Source organism: Pseudorca crassidens, chromosome 5 (assembly GCF_039906515.1).
Source record: "Pseudorca crassidens isolate mPseCra1 chromosome 5, mPseCra1.hap1, whole genome shotgun sequence".
NCBI classification, from domain to species: Eukaryota; Metazoa; Chordata; class Mammalia; order Artiodactyla; family Delphinidae; genus Pseudorca; species Pseudorca crassidens.
Window position 1 is genome coordinate 103,440,156 of NC_090300.1, and position 11,467 is coordinate 103,451,622.

The following is an 11,467-nucleotide window of genomic DNA, read 5'->3' on the forward strand; positions in this document are numbered from 1 at the left end:
AAATGAATGCTCTCTAGAAGATATTATCTAGAGTCTTAAAATATCACTACAATTTATCAAATGTATTTTCTAGCTGCTAATGAAAAATTACTAGGAGGCAAAACCACATGACTGAAAAATAAGAGAAAAACAGATTATAGAAATATACTTACTGGAGATCCAAATATTGGAATTATTATACGTGATCTTTAAAATAACATATTAATATGTTCCAGAAATAAGATCACAAAATGGAAAATCTCAGCATAAAACTCAAAAATATAAAAATTCTTCAAATGAAATTATAGAGCTGAAAAAATATAATAACTAAAATTAAAAAGTTAAGAGCAGTAGATTAGAAGCAATTTAGGAGAGCATTAGTAAATTGGAACATACATTGGGAGAAAATCTTCTGTACAAAGCACAGAGAGAAAAACAGAATGGAATATACAAAAAAAAAAAAAAGAGGAAGCATAAGAGATATATGGGAAATAGTGAAAATATTTAACATATATGTAATTTAAATCCTACAAAAAACAAACCAAAACAAATTCAGAAGAGACAGATGAAGCAGAGATAAAATTTGAAGATCAAAATGATGTTCATAATAAACATGAAGCCACAAATTCAGGAAACCATAAACATCATTTAAATTAAATACAGAGAAAGCATACATATAGGTGTATCATAGTAACATTTTTCAAAACCAAAGACAGAGAAAATATTAATACAAGCTAGAGGAAAAAGATGTATGATTTTTAAAATAGCCGTGATAAAACTGATGCTTGAATTCTCAACAAAAGAAAGTAGACCACAAACATCAAAGTGACAACTAATGTCAGAGCTAGAAGAAAAGAACTGTACTAGAATTTTGCACCCACTGAAAAATAACTTTCTAAAATGAAAGTGAAATAAAGATGTTTTCACATGAAAAAACTGAAAAAATTATTCACAGTAGACTTACACTAAAGAAATACTAATGGGAATTCTTTAGTCAGAAGGTAAATGGTTCCAGATAGAAAGCAAAATGAAATAGGAAGACATAATGAACAACAGAAAGGGTAAATACATGGGTAAATCTAAATGAATATGAAATGTCTTAAACAATAATAATATTGGAAGGGAACCCTCTTGCACTGTTGGTGGGAATGTAAATTGATACAGCCACTATGGAGAACAGTATGGAGGTTCCTTAAAAAAGTAAAAATACAATTACCATATGATCCAGCAATCCCACTACTGGACATATACTCAGAGAAAACCATAATTCAAAAAGACACACGCACCCCAATGTTCATTGCAGCACTATTTACAATAGCCAGGTCATGGAAGCAACCTAAATGCCCATCGACAGACAAATGGATAAAGAAGTTGTGGTACATATATACAATGGAATATTACTCAGCCATAAAAAGAAACGAAATTGGATCATTTGCTGAGACGTGGATGGATCTAGAGACTGTCATAAAGAGTGAAGTAAGTCAGAAAGAGAAAAACAAATATCGTATATTAACGCATGTATGTGGAACCTAGAAAAATGGTACAGATGAACCGGTTTGCAGGGCAGAAATTGAGACACAGATGTAGAGGACAAATGTATGGACACCAAGGGGGGAAAGCGGTGGTGTGGGTGGTTGTGTGATGAATTAGGATATTGGGATTGACATGTATACACTGATGTGTATAAAACTGATGACTAATAAAAACCTGCTGTATAAAAAAATAAATTAAAAAAAATTCAAAACTTCAAAAAAAAAAAGGATAAATAGAAGTTGTCTGAATAGTTATTGAATTTTTGGTTTTTTTTGTTTGTTTGTCTTTATGTCCTTATTGGAGGATAATTGCTTTACAATGGTATGTTAGTTTCTGTTTTATAACAAAGTGAATCAGTTATACATATACATATGTTCCCATATCTCTTCCCTCTTGCATCTCCCTCCCGCCCACCCTCCCTATCCCACCCCTCTAGGTGGTCACAAAGCACCGAGCTGATCTCCCTGTGCTATGCGGCTGCTTCCCACTAGCTATCTATTTTACGTTTGGTAGTGTATATATGTCCATGCCTCTCTCTCACTTTGTCACAGCTTACCGTTCCCCCTCCCCATATCCTCAAGTCCATTCTCTAGTAGGTCTGTATCTTTATTCCCATCTTACCCCTAGGTTCTTCATGACATTTTTTTTTTCGGAGATTCCATATATATGTGTTAGCTTACGGTATTTGTCTTTCTCTTTCTGACTTACTTCACGCTGTATGACAGACTCTAGGTCCATCCACCTCACTACAAATAACTCAAATTTGTTTCTTTTTATGGCTGAGTAATATTCCATTGTATATATGTGCCACATCTTCTTTATCCATTCATCCAATGATGGACACTTAGGTTGCTTCCATCTCCCGGCTATGGTAAACAGAGCTGCAATGATCATTTTGGTACATGATTCTTTTTGAATTATGGTTTCCTCAGGGTATATGCCCAGTAGTGAGATTGCTGGGTCATATGGTAGTTCTATTTGTAGTTTTGTAAGGAACCTCCATACTGTTCTCCATAGTGGCTGTACCAATTCACATTACCACCAGCAGGGCAAGAGTGTTCCCTTTTCTCCACACCCTCTCCAACATTTATTGTTTGTAGATTTTTTGATGATGGCCATTCTGACCGGTGTGAGATGATATCTCATTGTACTTTTGATTTGCATTTCTCTAATGATTAATGATGTTGAGCATTCTTTCATTTGTTTGTCAGCAATCTGTATATACCCTTTGGAGAAATGTCTATTTAGGTCTTCTGCCCATTTTTGGATTGGGTTGTTTGTTTTTTTGTTATTGAGCTGCATGAGCTGCTTGTAAATCTTGGAAATTAATCCTTTGTCAGTTGCTTCATTTGCAAATATTTTCTCCCATTCTGAGGGTTGTCTTTTGGTCTTCTTTATGGTTTCCTTTGCTGTGCAAAAGCTTTGAAATTTCATTAGGTCCCATTTGTTTATTTTTGTTTTTATTTCCATTTCTCTAGGAGGTGGGTCAAAAAGGATCTTGCTGTGATTTATGTCATAGAGTGTTCTGCCTATGTTTTCCTCTAAGAGTTTGATAGTGTCTGGCCTTACATTTAGGTCTTTAATCCATTTTGAGCTTGTTTTTGTGTATGGTGTTAGGGAGTGTTCTAATCTCATACTTTTACATGTAGCTGTCCAGTTTTCCCAGCACCACTTATTGAAGAGGCTGTCTGGGAAAATAGCACTTTTAAAACAGAAGGGAGCTTTCAGCTTGAAGCGGCCAAGGTGCAACTTTCTTGGGTCGTCCCAAATATGGGTTCATATGACACCAGCCACCTCCACCTTGCCGCCTAAGTTCAACCCCAAGGAGATAAAAGCTGTATATCTGAGGTGCACTGATGGGAAAGTCGGTGCCACATTTGCCCTGGCCAGCAATATCGGCTCCCTCGGTCTGTTTCCAAAAGAGGTTGGTGATGACATCACCAGGCAACTAGTAATTGGAAGGGTCTGAGAATTACAGTGAAACTGACCATTCAGAACACACAGGCCCAGATTGAGGTAGTACCTTCTGCCTCTGTCCTGATCATCAAAGCTGTCAAAGAACTGCCAAGAGACAGAAAGAAGCAGAAAAACATTAAGCACAGTGGAAACATCACTTTTGATGAGATTGTCAACATTGTGCAACAGATGAGGCACTGATCTTTAGCTAGAGAACTCTCTGGAACCATTAAAGAGATCCTGGGGATTTTCCAGCCCGTGGGTTGCAATGCTGATGGCTGCCACCCTCACGACATCAGAGATGACATCAACAGTGGTGCAGTGGAATGCCTAGCTAGTTAAGAACTACAAAGGAAAATAATTAAATAAAGGGTTATTTGATGACCGATAAATAAATAAATAAGAGGGGAGTCAGAAAGTGGAAATTAGGACAAGATTCCTTGGTGAAAGTGCTTCTTCACCAGAGGTGGTAAAGATACTATAGAAGTTTGGAACTGATGGTGGGAGCCTTTGTGAACCAAGTTAAGATCTGAAATTTAGGTAAGACTTAGTACCAGAAGTGCAATTTATAATAGCAATAGAAGAGGGAGCTCTTGAACTGAGAAACTGGGAAAGCTACCTCTTCCCGCACTTCAAAAGATCCTCCTTCAAACTGAGAAAAATCTGACTTATTTAAGTATAATTGACAAAGTATTGTGCAACTAAAACATCCAAAGGAAGCTGCTCTAGGGAAACAAAAGGGCAAAAAAAAAAAAGACCTGAAAATAGATACAAAACTTCCCTACAGATTAACAACACTCCCTACAAAAATATCAGCCCAAAGCAGAAGAAAAGTGCAATATAACATTCCAACATGAATAAAGAGGCATAAAATCTTGATGCAATTGCAGACAGGAAATAAAACAATAAAAAATAAATACATGACAACATACAAGGGAACTCCCATAAGGCTATCAGCTAATTTTTCAGCAGAAACTCTGCAGGCCAGAAGGGAATGGCACAATATATTTAAAGTGATGAAAGGGAAAAACCTACAACCAAGAATACTTTACCCAGCAAGGCTTTTGTTCAGATTTGATGGAGAAATCAGAAGCTTTACAGACAAGCAAAAATTAAAAGAGTTCAGCACCACCAAACCAGCTTTACAACAAATGTTTAAGGATCTTCTCTCGGCAAAAAAGAAAAGGCCACAACTAGAAACAAGAAAATCGTGAAGTGAAAAACTCAGCAGTAAAGGCAAACACACAGTAAATGTAGGAAATCATCCACAAACAAAACTCATAGGGAGGATAAAAGACAAGAGTAGTAAAATCATCTATATTTACAATAAGCGTTAAGGGGTGCATGAAACAATTAGATATTAAATATTATATCAAAAACAGTAATCATGAGAGGAGGAGAATACAAATGCAGGGTTTTAAAAATGCATTTTAAATGAAGGGATCAGCAATTAAAACAATTATGTATATAGACAGCTATAAAAAAAAAACCTCATGGTAACTGCAAACCAAAAACCTATAATAGATAGTCACATAAAAAAAGAAAAAGGAATCCAAACATAACACTAAAGGTAGTCATCAAATCACAGAAGAGAACAAAAGAAGAATGGCAAAAAAAGACATACAAAAACAAATCCCAAACAATTAACAAAATGGCAATAAGAACATACACAGTGATAATTACCTTAAATATAAACAGACTAAATGCTTCAACCAAAAGCCACAGAGTGGTTGAATGGATACAAAAACAAGACTTGTATATATGCTGCCTAGAAGAGACTCACTTCAGATCTAGGGACACATACAGACTGAAAGTGAAGGGATGGAAAAAGGTATTCCATGCACATGGAAATCATAGTCAATGGTGAAAAGTTGAGAGCATTTCCTCTAAGATCAGGAACATGACAAGGATGCCCACTCTCACCAATTTTATTCAACATAGTTTTGGAAGTCCTAGCCATAGCAATCAGAGGAGAAAAATAAATGAAAAGAATTCAGATTGGAAAGGAAGAAGTAAAACTGTCACTGTTTGCAGATGACATGATACTATACACAGAAAATCTGAAAAATGCCACCAGAAAACTACTAGAGCTTATCAATGAATTTGGTAAAGTTACAGGATGCAAAATTAATGTACAGAAATCTGTTGCGTTTCTATACACTAGCAATGAACTATCAGAAAGAGGAATTAAGGAAACATCCCATTTACTATCACATCAAAAAGAATAAAATACCTAGGAATAAACCTAGGTATAAAATAAAATAAAATACCTCAGGAGGCAAAACACCTGTACTTGGAAAACTATAAGACACCGATGAAAGAAATTGAAGATGACACTAACAGATGGAAAGATATACTGTGTTCTTGGATTGGAAGCATCAATATTGTTAAAATGACCATACTACCAAAGACAATCTACAGATTCAATGCAATCCGTATAAAAATACCAATGGTGGGGCTTCCCTGGTGGTGCAGTGGTTGAGAGTCCGCCTGCTGATGCAGGGGACATGGGTTCGTGCCCCGGTCCGGGAGGATCCCACATGCCGCGGAGCGGCTGGGCCCGTGAGCCATGGCCGCTGAGCCTGCGTGTCCGGAGCCTGTGCTCCACAACAGGAGAGGCCACAACAGTGAGAGGCCCACGTACAGCAAAAAAAAAAAAAAAAAAAAAAAAAATACCAATGGCATTTTTCACAGAACTAGAACAAATAATTTTAAAATTTGTATGGAAACATAAAAGACTCCAAATAGTCAAAACAATCTAGAGAAAGAACAGAGCTGGAAGAATCACAGTCCCTGACTTCAGACTATACTATAAAGCTACAGTAATTAAAACAGTATGGTACTGGCACAAAAACAGACACATAGAATGGAACAGGAAAGACAGCCCAGAAATAAACCCATGCACTATGGTCAATTAATCTATGACAAAGGAGGCAAGAATATACAATGGAGAAAAGACAGTCTCTTCGATAAGTGGTGCTGGGAAAACGGGACAGCTACATGTAAAAGAATGAAATTAGAACACTCTCTAACACCATATACAAAATAAACTCAAAATGGATTAAAGACCTAAATGTAAGACCAGATACTATAAAACTCCTTGAGGAAAACATAGGGAGAACACTCTTTGACATAAATTGCAGCAATATGTTTTCTGGATCCCTCTCCTAAAGCAAAGGAAACAAAAGCTAAAATAAACAAATGGGACCTAAATAAAACTAAAGGTTTTTCACAGCAAAGGAAACCATCAACAAAACAAAAAGACAACCTACTTAATGGGAGGGGATATGGGAGAAAATATTTGCAAATGATATGACCTATAAGGGGTTAATATTCAACATATATAAACAGCTCATACAATTCAACATCAAAAAAATAAAAATAAAAAAATGGGCAGAAGGACTGAATATATATTTTTCCAAAGAAGAAATGCAGATGGCCAACAGGCACATGAAAAGATGCTCTACATCACTAATAATCAGGGAAATGCAAATCAAAACCACAATGAGATATCACCTCATACTGATCAGAATGGGTATCATCAAAAAGAACACAAATAACAAATATTGGCGAGGATGTGGAGAAAAGGGAACCCTCCTACAGTGTTGGTAGGAATGTAAATTGGTGCAGCCACTGTGGAAAACAGTATGGAGGTTTCTCAAAAAACTAAAAATAGAACTACAATATGAACCAGCAATTCCACTCCTGGGTAAATATTGAAAAAAAACAAAACCACTAATTCCAAAAGGTGTTGATACATGGACCCCAACGTTCATAGCAGCATTACTTACAATTACTGAGGTATGGATGCAACCTAAGTATCCGTCAACAGATGACTCGATAAGGAAAATGTGGTATGTATACATACATATATATATATACACACACACACACACATAGACACAATGGGATACTACTCGGCCATAAAAAAAATGAAATTTTGCCATTTGCAGCAACATGTATGGACTTGGAGGGCATAATGCTAGGTGAAATACATCAGACAGAGAAAAACCAATACTGTGTGATATCACTTATACATGAAATCTAAAAAAATACAATAAACTAGTGAACATAACAAAAAAGAAGCAGACTCACAGATACAGAGAACAAACTAGTGGTTACCAGTGTGGGGAAGGGTGAAGGGGTGAGGGAGTGGGAGGTACAAACTATTGGGTGTAAGATAAGCTACAAAGATGTATTGTACAACTTGGGGAATATAGCCAATATCTTGTAATCATTGTAAATGAAGTGTAACCTTTAAAAAATAAATAGATACATTAACACAGGGAAGACTTGGCCACCAAAGGAAGCTGATGGTCAGTCAATAGAAAGATTTGAAATGGTACCTAGTAAAATTTAGGAAAGAAATGGAAGAAACAGAATCATTTCATAAATAAAGACTAAATTACAAATAGCATAAGAAGAAATAGACCCTATAGAAAGCACAGCAGGACACAGTGTATACATATGGAAAAAATGAAGTATAAGGGAAATAAGCAAAAAGATTTTTTTAAAGCAAATGTTATAAATGGTAGGCAAAAATGATTCAAAATATGAATAATTGGAGTTCTTCCAGTTGGAGGAAATATAAAAGAATGGAGTAAAGCAAACATTAGAAAAGGCTGTGAAATAGGACTTGAATTTGTATATTAAAAAGCATACTCAAGATATGGAAAAAAACTGTCTCAGAATGATCAATACCAAGACATATCCTACTAACACATACCCTGCCAACACAAGATGTAGCCTACTAACACTAGTAGCACACTTTGAGAATCTGGGCAAAAACATTGTGTCATTTATAAGGGAAAGAAAGACAAGTTGGCATAGCTAGAGTCAATGCTAACAGAAACAGAACAATATTTATCAGATACTTGAGGAAAGTTTGAGCCAAGGATTTTAAATCCATCCAAGATATTCTTCAAGTGTCAAAGGTACAGGCAAAAATTTCTGCAAATTCATGGACTGTGGGAATACTATCTGCATTAGGCCTTGCTGAAGTACCTCCGAAAGAACAAAATTGACCCAAGCAGAAAAATGATCAGGGAAACATCAGCAAAAGTCCTGGGAGTGAACACTGAATGTATTTAACAATGAAACTATGGCTAAAACAAGGACTAACAGAAGGGTTACAAAATAAAATGTAGCATGATGATTGTATTTATATAAGCTTTCACTATGGAGGCTGTTATATTAAAAATTATAGTCCTTATGATATTTTTATTCTAGTGACTGTCTTTATAGTTAGACTTTTACATAAAACTCTTAGAACCCTCTTTCTTCAGGCAGTATCTATTGACTCCTTCTGTGAACATCAAGTGAATTAGCTTGTAACTCCTTCCTTTCTCTTCTTTGTAGCTTTCTTTACTCAATTTTAGTTAACAATATTATTATTTATTATGGGCTGAATTGTGTCCTCCCAAAAGGCATGAGGTATGTATATGCTTATTTTATAAGATAAAATGACATGTCTTTTTCCAAAGTGATTGTACCACTTTACATTCTCACCAACAGTGTGTGAGAGATTCAGTTATTTCACCACCTTGCCAGCATATGGTGTTGATAGTCATTTTAATTTTAGCCATTCTGATGAGTATATAGTGACTCATTGTGATTTCGGGGTTTGTATTTCCCAGTGACTAATGATGTTAAGGAAGTTTTACGTGTGTTCCCATGTTTTTTCCCATGACCGGAGCTTACTCTTTGGTACTAAACTGTCTAAACCCTCAAAATCCTGTTAGAATCATGAACAAAATTGCTTTAGACCTTTGATCTGGAAGGTGTCACAATTTTCAAATTTAATCTTCCTCTTCCCTTTTCATTATTCAAAGCTTCTTTCTTTCAGGAAACATTTTAGTTTTATTTTATAAAGTTTCCAAGCTACTTCTGTTAAAATTATTCCTAGATATTTTATGTATTGATATTTGTGGCTAAACCAGATACCTTTTAAAAAATTCTCTCTATTTGTTGATACTATATATGAAAAGTTGATTTGTAGATAATCATCCTGCATCCAGCCAGGATGCAGGATAACTTACAAGAAAGTTTATAACTTTCTTGTAAGTTATAATAGTTTTTCAGTTCTAGTTATAATCATATCACATTAAATAAGTTTTTTTCAAACAGATCTTTTCCTTTAGCTTCTCTATTGCATTGCCTATAATAGTGGTGCTCAAGCAGGGTGATTTTTGCCTCTCAAGAGATATTTGTCAATGTCTGGAAACAGTTTTCCCACAACTGGAGAAGTTTCCATCTAGTAGGTAGAGGCCAGGGATGCTGCTAGACACCTTACAATGCAAAGGATTACTCCACATAACAAGGGTCATTTGCCTCAAAATGTCAATAGTACTAAGGTTGAGAAACGCTGCTTGAGAACATTCAGAAAAAACAATAAGTAGTGCTGAGCATAATGCAGTCTTGTCTTATTCCCAATTCAATGTGGATTTCTATCATTCATTAACAAGTATAAAATTGGATATAAATTAGTAATTATAAAAGTGAGAATTTATTCAAGAATGCTTTGTAAACTAGTATTTCTCCTGTGGTGACAAGCTCGCCATGGCAGTGATTTTCAAGATGTGTGACTTGTAGAAAAGGTGTGAAGAGGTAGGAAAAGAAGTCCACTATGTGGTTGACTATTCCCCTTAGAACAAGATACTTTTTTTTTTTAATGTGCAATCTTTATTAATACAAATGTAACATAACAAGTGGGCATTGAACATTTAAAGCATACATGGCATATGGATTTTTGCACAGTGATTGCAGTAGTAATGACCTACTAAAAACATTCATGCAACATAGGAATGAATAGAAGAACAGAGTAAACATGGACATACATTCAAAAGAAAGGGGACGTGGGGGGCTGTTCAATTCATATAGTTTCAGTTATGCACGATGAATAAGTTCTAAAGATCTGTTGTACAACATAGGACCTATAGTTATCAAGACTGTATTTTTTAAATTTTTATTTATTTGTTTATTTATGGCAGCGTTGGGTCTTGGTTGCATCAGGCGGGATCTTCGCTGAGGCACGTGGGATATTTCCTTGCGGCGCGGGGGCTCTTCATTTTGGCACGCGGGTTTTTTTTTTTCTCTCTCTCTGTCTCTGTCTCTCTCTCTAGTTGAGGCGCGCGAGCTCAGTTGTTGTTGTGTGTGGGCTTAGTTGCCCCGTGGCCTGTGGGATCTTTGTTCCCTGACCAGGGATGGAACCTGAGTCCCCTGCATTGGAAGGCAGATTCTTTATCACTGAACCACCAGGGAAGTACCAACAATACTGTACTGTGCACTTAAAAATGTAAGTGGGTAGAGTTCAAGTTAAGTATTCTTACCACAATTTTAAAAAGTAAAATGAAAGAAGCATGGTTCAAAAATAAGTAGTTTTAGCAGAACATAAACATAAAAGTTGAAATCAATTAAGCTTTTTAAGCAATTCAACATCACTTTTCATGAACACCATAAAAGAGAATATTTATCAGACAGTTAATTAATCCTTCCTCAGCTCCACCACTAAGTAGCAGTATGACTTTGGGTAAGTTACTGCTTTGTCTCAGTGTCATCTGTAAAACAGAGATAAAAAAGAACCTATCTCATAGGCTTGTGGTGATGATTAAATATGTAGAACAAGATACTTCTAATATTAAATGTTTTAAGATTCTGTCTCAATTTCAGTGACGTGTTTTCTTATTCTAAGTGCTTCCATTATGTACTGGCTTTCCAAGTTTAAGAAATGGCACTGTTTATTATACAAATAACAGAATACATAATTTGAGCAGGTGCTGTTTTTAGATACTTTACATACTTAATCCTTATTAACTTTATGAACTAAGTAATATTAATCCTACTTTACAGACGACTAAACTGTATCAATGAGTGAGGTAAATAAAAACTTATTCAAGGCCATGGAGCTGGTCAGTTTTAAAGCCAGGACACAATCCTATAGCGCCCCCTTTCTTCCCAGGTGGTACTAGCCACCTGAGGCCCTTGGGTCTGATCCAAGCTT

General features: G+C 35.7%; 1 pseudogene; it reads left to right on the forward strand.

Annotated features, from left to right (window-relative positions):
• The first annotated feature begins 3,130 nt into the window (after window positions 1–3,130).
• On the forward strand, window positions 3,131–9,296 carry LOC137225287 (large ribosomal subunit protein uL11-like; annotated as a pseudogene).
• Window positions 9,297–11,467: the final 2,171 nt, after the last annotated feature.